Raw genomic sequence first — 13497 nt, forward strand, 5'->3', positions numbered from 1 at the left:
GAAGACATTGATTGGTCTAGGAATCTATATTTTGCGGGCACAATTTTTCACCCATTCATAACAAAAGACTCTCTAGAGTACCATCTGACTGATAGACACTTAGTAGCATGACCCCCCCTCTTGCCAAAAAAGAGGGGGAGGTTAAAGAGAGCAAAGAGAGAGGGAAGGAGAATAGGAGAAGTAATTAATTATCATCAGCACTCAACTGATCTGTTCAACAGACCCCATTAGAGGCCAGTCAACATTTATGCTCCCCTCCTTCCCTCCCTCTCTCTCTCACTCTCTATCCCTCTCTCGCTCGCTCTGTAGGAACACGTTTTAATGGGCATTTCGGTGTGAATCTCTGCAGTCTGGAGCAGCCTTGACTTCAGACGTCCACATGGCCATTACACACACTGCTCTGTAACATTCACACGCAGCGCCGCCGATGCCACAGAGCAGTACATAACCATCTCTGAGAGACATATTCGGTGTGTGTGTGTGTGCGTGTGTGTGCGTGTGTGTGCGCGCGACTGTCTGTGGCTAAAGGACCAGGCACTGCCATGATATGATGTGGAATGACAGGAAGCACTTGATCCCTAGCTGCTTCTTTTTTTATGGGTGGACCATTTCCCCTTGTGGAAAGTGTGTGTGTGGGTGTGTGGGTGTGTGGGTGTGTGTGTGTGCGTGTGCCAGAGAGAGAGCGAGAGAGAGAATATTTTGGACTATGTGTGAATAAACTGCCAAGGATGTGACCCTCTCTAACTCTGAGATGCATCCTCATGCATCAGTGGGTCCCACTGATTCACTCATTCAGATTATTCTGTCACTAACACACACACACATGACACACACAAACAGAAAGAGAGAGACATACCCATATACCCTTATGGTCCAGAAAAAGGCCAAAAAATAGACCTGGTTAAACGTGGTGTGAGAGACACATTTTCTAATTTCACCATTTGCATCAATGGGCTACAAATGGCAGACATGCAAATAAATGCAAAATAGGTTTACAATATACAATAGGCATTATTAATTGGAAACATGCTATTGGAAGATAATTACAACTAAAGCACAATATGGTTTGTGATATAATTGTGAGACTGACCTCAAGACTGAACTCATCTGCTCATCTGTTAAGGGAGTGGCCCCGTAAACAAAAGGTTGCCAGTTCGAATCCTGGTCTGCCTCATTACATTTTATTTCACATAGACCATTAATAACTGCAAATCGATCTTTTTCTTTTATATATTTTTTTAAATCACTTTAGCACCTAACTACTAGGGGACATTGAATAGATTAATGATTGCAAAAGAACAGAAGAAATACATTGAATTATTTTGAATTAAATATTAATCTGCAAATATATTAAGCATATTTGTTGTTGAATAAACTGAGGTGCCACTCAGCAAAGCACCGTCCCCACACACTGCTCCCCAGGCGCCTGTCATGGCTGGCCACTGCTTACCAAGGGTGATGGTTAAAAGCAGAGGACACATTTCGTTGTGTCACCGTGTGCTGTGCTGCGGTGTTTCACAATCATTTTCACTTGCCTGTAATCATTACTACCTGTTGCTGCAGTGATGTAAATGTAGGCTAAGCAGATGAAGTATGATTTGAGTTGCAAAGTGATTGCACGGATAGGTGTCTATGGAATGATTGCATTCATCTCTTCTAAAATTTAGCTTGGAGTTAGAAGTGTCGGGTTGTACAATGCCTTGATGGCTGCTGGTACTGCCGCTTCCTACAAGTGAAAAGTTTTCTTTCAGAGAAAGAGGCTGTTATGCATTAACAAGGAGATGTTTTTCAAGTCATAAACTCCTAGTGAAAAGCTCTTCTTTATGTAAAAATCTGTCTTCACTGACTTAAAGTATTGAGGAAATTTAAAGGAAAAGGAGGTATTTGTTTAACTTCTGACCAGTTGTTTGCGGTTCTGTTATTATAGGATGAGTACAAAACTGATCTCTGTACAGACACACATACTGTGAGTATTTGAAGAGCTGGAGAAGAGCAATCGCAGCGTTAGCCAGGCCCGACAGCAATTATAAATACAACAGAGTCACAGTCAGGCAGAATGCAGGCATCTGTCTGTCAACCATAGGACCTGGCGCTTACTTCTGACAGAGCAGTTGGAAGCCTTGAGGCGATAATGAATAATATATGAGCAAACTACATCTAAAAATTTGCCACGACACGATTTCAGACCAGCTCTGTGCTTGCATAAAAAAACGAACAGCTCACACATTATCACACCCCCTATATCACACTCACACACATGTGCATGTATGCAAACAGCAATAAATGAGCCCTTCCCCCACGGCAGCATCGGAGGAAGCCACCTCCTCTGTCAGCAGTCTCTCCATTAGTAGTAATGCGGGAGCCGTCAGGTCTGTACAGCCATTAGTACTAATGGAGATCCCACTGTCTAGCCCAGGGCAGCTCAGCACCACTGTCTGTCTCACAATTAATTTGCACTCATCCCAACGTGCAAATTACCCATGCAGCAATAAAGCCAGCTCTCCAAATGGCTAGTCGGACAGGAAACGGTTGAGGGAGAAATGCTCTCTCTCTCGTGCTCACTCTCTTTTTCTGTGCTTCATCACCACTTCCAAGGTGTCCAGATGCGGAAGTTGGGAATGTCTCCTGAGATGGGAGAGCAGACAGGGAAGGTGTGGCTGGGGGAGTTCAGAGTGCTGAGGGGAACACGCTAATCTACTTCCTCTCCTTTCCCCTCCATCCCTGCTTTTATTCATTCACTGTGCCTCTCCTTTTGTTAGGGCTGGTATCTGTGAGTGCATGTAATACAGCCAAAGCATGTGTGCGCTCTGGCTGAACATGACAAGATTATATATGAGCTACAAGGCCCATTCTGTGTGTGTGTGTGTGTGTGTGCACGCACATGCTCAGTTTTAATTTATGACCAGAGGAATGGCACATTATCAAATGGTATTGTTCCTCTCGCTACATGCCTGCTCTGCCAGAATGCCATGTAGCTATTGGCAAATCAATAAACACTTCATCAACCACTTCAAATCTACACTATTTCTCTCACAAGTGATAATGTAGTTTAATATAAATCTTTATGTCAGAATACAGAAGCCATTTATTAATCCCACTTTAAATACTGTACACACTGCAAGGCAGAGCTTGGGAGCCAACCAGCTTCTCAAAAAAAAAAAAAAAAAGAATACGAACACAATACTTTATTTTCATTGCAACACAGTGTACAGTGCAATGACATGAGATTTGCAGCTCTGTAGATGCTTATCACTGTTAATTCATACAGTACATACATATGTTAAATATAACATTGTTATTATTATTATGCAGTAACTAACGGTATGGATATAAAAACAAATAAATGCAAATCTGTAAAGTTCATATAAATTGTCTTCTATGTATGGGCTCTTCAAGTAGATTATTTTGGCAGCTAAAGACCTCAAAAGATGGAGAGATTTAAATGATAATTCATAATTCAAATTCAGCATAACAAGGAGCTCAGGGTTCGAATGTAAAGGCATGTTTTTATGTGTTCCCTCCTAAAATGTAAACCAAAGCCAGAGCATGGGAGTCAACTATTTCCAAAAAAAATAGAATTCAAATAAAAAAATATTTGAAATAGAAAAGAAGAGAATATTTTATTATCATTGCAACGCAATGACATAAGATAGATGTTTATCACTGTTAAACATACATTACATGTATATGCTAAATATATAAAACAAACAATAAATAAACTAGCAGCATGGATATATATTTTATTATTATATAGGTACAATAGAAGCAAGAAGGTATTAAAAATGAGTAATTTAAGAGCAGTAAGTAATATAGAATTGTACAGGTATTTCACTGAAGGACATCCATATCAGTGTAATTGCTGAGTTAAGTTTCTTCAGCTCTGGGGATGAAGAGAGTTCTTTCAGTCTAGTTGTGTGTGTCTGGAGGGCTCTGTGATGTCTGCCTGATGGCCGTGTTTCAAAGAATGGATGGCAATGGATGGGCCTTTGCAGGTGCTAAATGCAAAACCAGTGTACAGAGAGCAGTATGTTAGAATGCTCTCTATAGAGCAACAATACAAGGTTAAGCATCTCTTGTGGCAGTCCAGCTTTTTTCGTGATGTTCTTCACCTTTGCTCCATATAAAATTTATACTCCCAGATGTGCACTCCCAAGAAAGTGAAGCTCCTCAAGTTGGTCTTTGCAAAATCCAGTATTAGGTTGTTCTCCAAGAATATGTAAAATGAAGGAACACAGTCAAATGAAGGAACACATCCTTTTGTGAGGATGGAATACAAGACGCCTTTTTTCCTAAAAAAGCTCCACAATCACACTGAGCCCACCTTCTCAATTGCTCCTGTCAATATGTATAATCAATAAATAAACTTTTCAATCATGACACACCATCTCAGCACTTCCAGCAATAAATATGCAATAATTAGCTCAATTGTTCAGTAATTTTGTAGAAATAATGTAGAAATAAATGTTTTGAATGAGGCTAATCTTCTGTGTACAGTAGAGGTCAAAGTACAGGCCAAAACTGAAGGCATCAAAACTATGAATGAACACATGTGGAGTTATGTACTTAACAAAAAAGGTGAAATAACTGAAAACATGTTTTATATTCTAGTTTCTTCAAAATAGACACCCTTTGCTCTGATTACTGCTTTGCTTTCGCTCTTGGCATCTTGAGCTTCAAGAGCTCGGTGGTAGTAGCCTAGTGGGTAACACACTCGCCTATGAACCAGAAGACCCGGGTTCAAATCCCACCTACTACCATTGTGTCCCTGAGCAAGACACTTAACCCTAAGTTTCTCCAGGGAGACTGTCCCTGTAATTACTGATTGTAAGTCGCTCTGGATAAGGGCGTCTGATAAATGCTGTAAATGTAAATGTAATGTTCAACAGGTTGTCACCTGAAATGGTTTTCCAACAGTCTTGAAGGAGTTCCCAGAGGTGTTTAGCACTTGTTGGTCCAGCTCACCCCAAACCATCTTGATTGGGTTCAGGTCCGGTGACTGTGGAGGCCAGGTCTCCACTTTTTGTTAAGTACATAACTCCACATGTGTTCATTCATAGTTTTGATGCCTTCAGTGAGAATGTACCAATGTACATGGTCATGAAAATAAAGAAAACACATTGAATGAGAAGGTGTGTCCAATCTTTTGACCTGTACTGTACAATCAGAGAGAGAAATACATTAATTTGGTTCTTTATCTACCTACATGAACAGTATGTGACACAACAATGGCACTTCAGGACATGCACTTTAAAAGCTCTAAATGTGTGTTGACTCTGGCGTGGGATGGAGAGGTGCTTGATTTGCAGCGCATGCTGTCCCACAATCCTCATCTCTCATTAACCAGCTCAATCCACCTCAGTGTCACACCCCACTCAGGCCCCGCCAAACCCACTCCGCCTCCCAACCTAAAACCCATCACAGGAGCCATCCACACAGGTCTGCCACCCCCAAGTAAAGTCCCCGGGGTGCGCTCTCTTTAGAGCTCTAATCCTCAGTGCTTACCGGGGATCCATGAGAGCGCAGCTAGACAGATGCTAACGCTAGCCGCCGCCGACTCTTCCTCCCCCTCGTCAATTGATTCAGAGCGGCGCTCCATCCTTCAGCTAAATGGCAGATGCTGTGCCCAGTCACAACCAGTGGCAGAGTGAAGGAAATCAAATCCCAGTGAAGGTGCGGGTCTTTTAATGGACTCAAAGAATGCGAGCGAGCCGCATCTATCACGGACAAACTCACACACACACACACACACACAGGCCGACACGACAGAACGGGGAGCCGTCCCTCTCCAATCCCCTCTGATATCATTAGCCCACCTTTGACATGAGGATGTGTTACGCTCAATTCATTTGGCATTGCTTTTTCAGAGCTGTCCATCGATGGCGTTCACCCGATACGAGATCTCTCCCCCAGTGCCACTCCAGTTCAAAAGGCAGAGTAATTCGCTGATATATCAGATATCAAATATTTATCAAACAACTTTGCTCTGTTTTAGCATTTGATGAATCCATTCTCACAGGAGCGCCGAGGGTGCTCTGCTGGAAATCACTCAGCAGAATGTTTTTACGAGTGCGTGTTAGAGCTGAGTATCATGAACTGGGCTTGTACCACTGGACCTGGCTTTGATACAGAGAAGACAAAAGTTCAAATAAAACATTTTAAACGTTTAAAAAAACATTTCATGCTTTTGTGTGTGTGTGTGTGTGTGTGTATATATATATATAAACTTAAGTGCATCTTATTTATATATATTTATATATATAAAACCACAAGTGGATCTTTTGTGCTGAGTTATTTATTTGCTGTTCATCGGAAGTTTTCAATTCAGTCTTTGATCTGAAACTGTGGTCCCCCTACGGGTACACCAGGAGTCTCTAGAAATATCTGAATGAAAGGTGACATATTCAATGAAGTAAATGTATAGGATTATAATCCTGTAATCACTCAAGTACAATTGTAGGTGTGGCAACTTTCAATAGTAAACAGTTCAGATGTAGTTAAATAGTCCTGTGCTACTCTATTTCAATGCTAAAAATGTCCATAATGGTGGTACTTGGAGGTGGAGAAAAAATGGGTGGCCTTACAGTTAATGCATATTATACAATAAAATCAATAGCTGTAATCACGGCTTTATAAAATCCTGAGGGTAGCTGGTTGTCTCCTCATTATGGTCAACGTCTCACACAGTGATGTCACAGCGAGAGTGACCAGTCAGAAGGGGACACTCAGCCTGCTTGGTAGCAGGTGCAAAATATCATGTACTGTATGAGTGTTTTTGAATGTATGTATATGTGTGACGTGTGTGTGTGTGAGTGTGTGTGTGTGCGGCCCTGAAACGACACACTCATGTGTGGCTGCTGTTCGGTCTCTGCCTCCCTAGGTTCCTTGTGGAGACTCAGCATGACGAGAATCTCCCATCGATCCGACAGGAGCAGCCAACCGAGGGCCCTCCATCTTTCTCTCCCTCCCTCCCGCCCTCCCCTCTCTCTCTGTTTCTTTCACCCCCTCAGTCACTCACTCTATTCCTCTTTCTTTTTCTCTCTCTGTTCGGCTGCTTGTGTTCATTTGTATCCTGTCTCCCCCTCACCTCCTGTCCTCTGCATCCCAATAACCCCCCTCCACCCTGGCCAGAGAATCACTCAATAGCACTTTGGGCACAATATTCCAGCCATTTATTGAGAAACCATTCTTTACCATGGTTTGGACAAACTGCGTTTTTATGATCTTTTATTATGCTGGACTGCTTTAGATTTTGTGCAGTCTATGTCTCTGCAATTTCTCTTTCTTTATATGTGTGTGTGTGTGTGTGTGTGTGTGCGTGTGTGCGTTGGCGGGTGATGGGGGTGATGTCTTATGCATGGGTGAGTGAGCCATTGGACCAGATCTAAAGGAGGAGGAGTAAGAACTCACCTGGAACCCATGTGCACATTTGACAATGTCCAAAACCCTTTTTTTAAATAAATCAGCGTCCAATGCAAAGCACCAGGCCTGTGACTGCTCCGTAATTTCTGACACACAGAATCTTCACACCTTGACAGTGGAGCCGTCTCCGAACTGTGGGCATGTTCCCAGCAGGTGGCCATCGGGACCAGCCTGAGGGGATCCAGATTCCGGACTCTTTTCTAACGTTCGAATTGTGAAGGGAACCAATGGGCCACAAAAAAGAACACATTTGAAAAAGTATTTGTTAATTTAATAAAATGGAATTTGGTTAGGTCTCGAGTGAATAGTAGTACGGGGAGGGGGTCTGGGCTCCATGGACACAGTAGGGGGGGTTGAGTTTCCCACGTGGCCTGTGGAAGCAGTGCGGCATGAATCGCGCACGCAGACTTTTTTCCCCTTTCTTTTTTTTAATTATAAATTCTGTTTGAGCAGAATTAAAGCTCAGCGCGGGCTTAGGCTTACTAAAAGATGTTAAGACGGGGCTTTTGGAGAATTGAATTAAGAAGGGAGTGGTGGAAAACGAGGCGAGCCCGCTGAGGAGAATTGAAACAGAGAACTTTCCTGAAAAGAAATGTAAATGTTCGAATGATTGATCTCGCGGAAATCCCCACAGCAACTGTTGTCTTTTCCCCGCTCTCACGAACCTATTTCTCGCAGTGAGAACGCGTGCAGAGTAAAAGTTCTTGGAGCTGCAGAGCGACTCCAGAGTTGCTCTTATTGATTAAATTAATAAGCAGAATGAGAATTGTGGCCTGGGAAAACATGTAATGGCATGTAAGCATGGTATTCGTAAAGAGGAGTTTTAATAATATTAAAAGCCATTTTTGTATAGCGCTGCAGAGATATTTATGGAGTTAGCATGCACCAATCCACTCTCTTTAATATTCTGTTCTTTTATTCCTATAGACGTTGACACGTGGAAATATTATATAGGTGGAAAAGCAACACCTTTGGTAAAGTCGCCAAGAATCGGCATAAACAGAGGTGTAGAGGATTAAATTTACTACATGACATTCAAAAATACAAAAATTAAGCAGCTGTATTCAATGTAGTATTTCGAAAATATACTTACATCGGTCTTAAAATGCAATTTCTTCTGCGTTTCAAAAAATGTGTGAGGGAAAGGGCTTGGGGCACATGAGCAGATGTGATGGGAGTGGCTGGAGAACCTGGGGGACCGGGGACCGAAGGTCATGGGCGCTCGGGTTGACTTGAGCAGGAAGGAGACAGGGAAGGGCTGGACCGCATGGCGGAGGTGGAATTAACAGAGCAGTCTTTACCGTGGCTTGTGAATGAGAGCAGGCCGCTGGCAAAAGAGTAATCTTCAAGCAGCAGGCAAGAAATGAATCCTCGGTCAGCGAGAGGCATAGTCAAAAAGGCAAGCACCAACAAAGCAGCATCAAGCACAATCAAAATCACAATGATTAGAGGGCAAGGACCCAAGATGGCCACCACATATTTAGAGGAGGATGACCTCTTTCTCGTCTTTTTCAGGGTGGTCGGCCTTGTGCGCGTCCCCGCATCCCCTGCCGGCGGGGAGGTTGAACGAGAACCATGACAAAATGAAATGCTAAACACAGATGTAAATGAAGAATAATATTCATGTTGATCATTAAATGGCCATCGCCAGCTATGAGGTATGAGGTATTTGACTTGTCGAGTCATTTGATGAGTTTTGTTGAGTAATGTTTTTTGAACAGTGACAGTCAGTGATAAATAATGCAAACATGATGCTGTTATGAAAAAAAAAATCCAATTTAAAAGAAGAATATAGAAATAAGGATATTGTTTTACACATGCATTCCAAAAAACATTCCTCAATACATTTATGGCAATGTATACAGTATTCATCAGTACTTTTTCAAATAGTTTTGCCCAACCCTGGGTACAGCCATATAAAGCATGACTCTTGATGATTTAATGAGTGCATTAACGCAAGATATTTCATGTTTTGTTCCTGTTCATGAGCCATGAACTAATGATGAAGTCACTGTGGCTACTTGTGGTTTTATGTGATTGCATCATACTAGGTCATCGGTAAAGAAAGTCCACTGGCAGCAGACTTCAGATGTTCTAGCCGTAGCGTTCTACACTAGCATTCGTGGATTTTTAGCCCCCCTGCTCGCACCCCCAAGGCTGTGACCTCCTGCATAGAAGCTGTGCTTGTTACGTCCACAAATTCACATTTATTGATAAGTCAGCGTGAGTATTCTCAAACACTGAAACTGACCCGCGATGGGAAACAGAAGTTTACCTACACTTGTAACTTTGTTTATTCGTGAAATTTTCCATTTTTTGTGGCTTTTATTATGTGCAGTCACATGTGCAGCTACTCATTTCATTAGGAATCAATCACAGTCAGTTTAATCCTTTTGATCACACCATTGTGGCCATTGTAGCGCTGTTACACTGAGTTATTTACAGAGAGAAATGGAAAGCATGAGCAGAAGCTGAAGTGCTGAGAACTGGCACACATGGTGAGTCACAACGGCCAGATTCTCCCACTGACGTGGACAAATGACCACGGTCCATATCCAGCCCGGCACTGCCGTGTCAGCACTACTCGTGTACCTTCCCCCATCTGTCTCCAGCAGCCGAGAGTCCTAGTGATGTTGGAAAAAAATTGGGATCATAACATTAAGTTCATTCTTAAATTCATGTGCAATGTGTAGAATTTTTATATATGTTTTATATGTTTCTTTTGTGTGTGTGTGTGGGGGGGGTCTGTGTGAAACACATTTCAAGACTCTGTGATCAGTGTATACGGTTGTATTGACAATAAACCTCTCTTGAATCTTTATTTTAAGCTCTTATAATTATGCTCATGTAGTGATTAACAGGATCCTTGGTTAATGGGTGTGAAAGAAATGTCTCAACCGGGAAGCACAATGCCACTGTTCATCATTGGTAAGATAAGCCTACAAATACGAATATACAAATGAGCAAATTAATATTTCCAGTTTCTCTGTGCATCACTTCCCTGGCTGAAAACGTGCAGCATTGCTATTTGCTATTTTGTGAGCTCTATAGCTGGAACATTCCAAGAAAATGCCAACAAACCATTTTGCACAGAAGGAACAGTATGGTTCCTCAGGTTATTAAAGTGATGCCACATGTGCTATCCTGGTGGTATAGTGTGCGTGCATACACACACACACACACACACTGTTAGAGAGGGGAAATTTTCATTAAATGCAAAGTAACGCAGATTCTGTCACTCACAAAGAAATTTCTCAATTCTACCAAGAACTCTCCCATACACTTGTGTGCACACACCCCTCCCTCCATATTCACACAACTGTCTGGGTGCTTTAAAGACGTGGCTTTAACACTGAGAAGGTTTAATTGTGCTGAGGTGTCCCTTGCCCCATCCCTTTATCCATTACCCAGTAGCCACAGAGGGAAAATAACAACACTTCTCACAGCGCGATGAGAGCCGCTGCTCTAAAATGCAGATATGGACTTTGTAGACACGTACGGGGGGCTTAACGAGTGGAGCTGGTGGATGGGAGATGGGCTCTAATTGTGATCCCAGCGGCCGTGCTCTCATTCTGTGCTCCAAAGGGTGCCAGGCCAAGCCCCAGGCCCACAGAGCACATAACACTTAGGTTCCAGCCGTCCATTAGAAAGCAGAAGACACGGCGGGAAAGGGGGGGGGGGCAATTAAGCGGCACATTGTACATCACATCCTGCCCGGATGGTCCAGTGCAGCGGACATTCGTTTGATTCCTTGATAAATAATTTAGTGCCAGAGTAACTAAACTGACAGGCTCTGAGCTGGGCGCTGCTGCCGTCCAACAGCATTTGAGCCGGCATGCCCGGGATCATCAGCAGGGTTGCGGCAGGATTATTAATGTGAGAAAATGCAAAAAAAAACAAAAACTGAACTGCTGATTGCTTTGGGTCTCTTCCCAAAAGGCTGGTTTTGCGAAAGCCACAGCATATGCGATGAGCGCTCGGCTTCTTGCTGCTGGTGGAAAGCTTATGCTTTGAAACTTTGCAGCCCGCTCCTTCTAACAGTGTCATTTCAATCCATCTACACTAGAACATGGTGCAACACAAGTCATCAGAAGTGCTCACACGATGAATACAGAATAACAGAATGAAGTGTAACAGCCTAGCAGGATAGTAGCAGGATAAAACATATATTATGAGAATTATATGAATTATTGAACTGACAATCTGTGTATGTGTGTGTTTATTACATGACAAATGTTACAGGCAGGATGATCAAAGATCTTATACAATTTGATTATAAATGTGCCATTATTTTTTAACATTTATTTTATTTTATCACAGCCTGAATGAACAAATAAACCTTTTCAAATGAGTAAAATAAGCAACTCTTTACTAAAGCTGTGTGTATAAATGTGGACATCTTGAATTATTTGTTCAGATGCAGAATTTGGATGGTGCCGGGCATAGTGCTGCTGCGTCACACCCGGGAGTCGCCCCTCTTTGGGCTGGGCTTTGCTGGAAGTGGGCTGCCCATTCCTGACTGAAGACCAGGACCAGACCAGACGGCACCACTGTCCACAGGCCCAGATACTCTGGTGCCTCCTGACCACAATGTCAAATACGCAGACAGGCCATCCTCCCACATCAAAACATCCTCCCGCTGCGGACATTAAAGATTTAAACGTTCACCAAGCTACAGATCAGGCATTTTTTGCGTTTTTGCTCTTCATTTCTGCTATGAATAATACATTTGTGATGCATAGTGCAGAGCGGCAATGATTATAAACGTGAGTAAGTAGCACCCATTTGGATGCACAGCGATTATTAATATTTTAAGAATTAATTTAATATCATTAATATATTAATATTTTCAGCATAAAGGTGATTGATAAGTTATGTGTTCAGATGCAATGGCATCTGAAACCTGGACCATTGACAGCTGCTGCAAAAATTCACACACTTGTCAGCGTGAGTGACTTACACCACATAGCTCTGTATTCTGGCCTCTCAGGAATTATGGGATTTGTAGGATAAGTTCATTTAGAGGTTAAGATGGATAGAGCAGAGGCACAGGGGACACTGAGGGAGAGAGAAAGGGACACAAAAGCAGCAAGTGGCACCTGCTCCTGGATGAAGGCTAATGTCCTTATTTCCCTACTAACGTCAATGACTCTTCAACTTTCACCTTTGCCCTCTGAAAGGTTCTTCTCTGGTTGGTAGCTTGGCGAGACATGTCTTAAATAAACATTTATATTTGCATTCATGGAAGAAAATAAGCCTAAAAAGTTTTTTTATAAAGGTGTGTGTATAAATTACAAACTACACATCTGTGCCTGTCCTTATTAGTGTGAGTATGAGGGGCTCTCCTGATTTAGGGGGTTGGTGGGGGGAGCTCCTATGCTAATTTCACACGACCCGGCACGTGGAGGTCACTTCCTCTGGAACAATACAAACACAGGGTCAGGGCATACAGAGGAGGTCATCCTTCTATGAATTCATTTCCCTCCCTGCTACTAAACAAAAATAGCAACGTACATTAAATTATTAAATGCAAAAGGATTATCAAGAAATTTATGCTATTTGTGTTTTATTTGTAATATGCACTGCACACAGATAATTTTCTAATGCAGTATAAGCAGCAAAAAAAAAAACAGTAAAAGTGAAATGATTGTTACACACTGTAGCACAGCACACGGTGACACAACAAAATGTGTCCTCTGCTTTTTACCATCACCCTTGGTGAGCAGTGGCGGCCCAGGATTTGAACCAGCAATCTTCTGATTAAGGGGCCGCTTCCTTAACCGCTAGGCCACCACTGGCCCAGAAGAAGGCTTTCCAGCATTGTGGAATAATAAAGGGGTAGAGGCGCGAGGTGGGCCAAGCTAGGCAGAGGATGGATGCTGTGGGCAGGGCAAGGGAGAATGTGTGTGGGTTTGAATGGTCAGTGATGGGTCCAGTTGGTCAGTGAAGGGAAGAGGCGAGGCGTTAATTTTAATCATCCAGAAAGCCCAGTGTTTACAAAGAGAAGGCACTAAAGCAGTGACCACTCCACCTCTGGCCACAGAAGCTGACCTTTGGGGTCAGGACCTATGACCCTTT

Source organism: Denticeps clupeoides, chromosome 3 (genome assembly GCF_900700375.1).
Source record: "Denticeps clupeoides chromosome 3, fDenClu1.1, whole genome shotgun sequence".
Taxonomy (NCBI): domain Eukaryota; kingdom Metazoa; phylum Chordata; class Actinopteri; order Clupeiformes; family Denticipitidae; genus Denticeps; species Denticeps clupeoides.